Source organism: Octodon degus, unplaced genomic scaffold (assembly GCF_000260255.1).
Source record: "Octodon degus isolate 3935 unplaced genomic scaffold, OctDeg1.0 scaffold00146, whole genome shotgun sequence".
NCBI lineage: Eukaryota > Metazoa > Chordata > Mammalia > Rodentia > Octodontidae > Octodon > Octodon degus.
In genome coordinates this window covers 4616831-4617775 of record NW_004524722.1, presented here as the reverse complement: position 1 = coordinate 4617775, position 945 = coordinate 4616831, and positions in this window count along the sequence as shown.

Sequence of the window (945 nt, the reverse complement as noted above, 5' to 3'; positions counted from 1 at the left end):
CTCTACGAAAATTTCTCTGTGACATTTTATTGTTATTTTCTTTGTAAACTATCAAACTATTTATGCAACACATGTCTAAATTAAGTAAAACACAACCATTGACCAATAATTTGTGTTTCAAAGTGGCATCATAGTTGCTGTACCACTTATGAACACCTCTTCTGCACATTTGATTTTATTGTTGAAAGTTTCCACCTCAGCCTTCTGTTCTGTCAAGGTCTCCCTTTTAGTACTTCCATCATGGTGAATGCTGACATCAGCAGTGGCAGTTTGTTTTTCTTTGCCACATATGAGGCAAATGTTATAGCTCTCTGAAATTCAAAGATTTCTTTGTTTAAATTTCTGTTTTGAAATTGCTACATTTCTTTTGGAATTTCTGGGTTTTTTTTCCTGTGTGGAGTTTCTAGGCTGGTCAGTCTGTGTCCTGTAAGACATCAATTGGACCAAGCAATGGCCGTGACTCATCCACATGGCCGACACTAACAAAGGTTCTACAATCTGAGGTACAGGATGTCAGGACAAATCCTGAGGGGATTTTACTGACCTTATCAGACCCAAAAGCTACAACTCTTGCTGCATAAGTCCTACTTTACCTTGGTCATAACCAACCAACAGAAAAGTATATAAACGAAGTATAAGAAGTAAAGCCATGCTGTTATGTTGAGCTGTAGGGGACTCAGGTCAACAATTTCTGACATTACCACTTAAGCAGAAGACCCATTACTATTATGGACTACTGAACTCTTTTAGAATATTTTGCTGAGTTTACACACCTATAATATTTAAATGATAGAACTTAACAAAAAAAAAGGGGGATACAGATGAATGTCCATTTGGTATCTGTGTATTAAAAGTGATTAGGATAGATATATAGTTACATTCTCTTAATGAATAGAGGGATTTGTTCTAATGGTGTTTGTAAATAGGATATCATGTCCACATCTT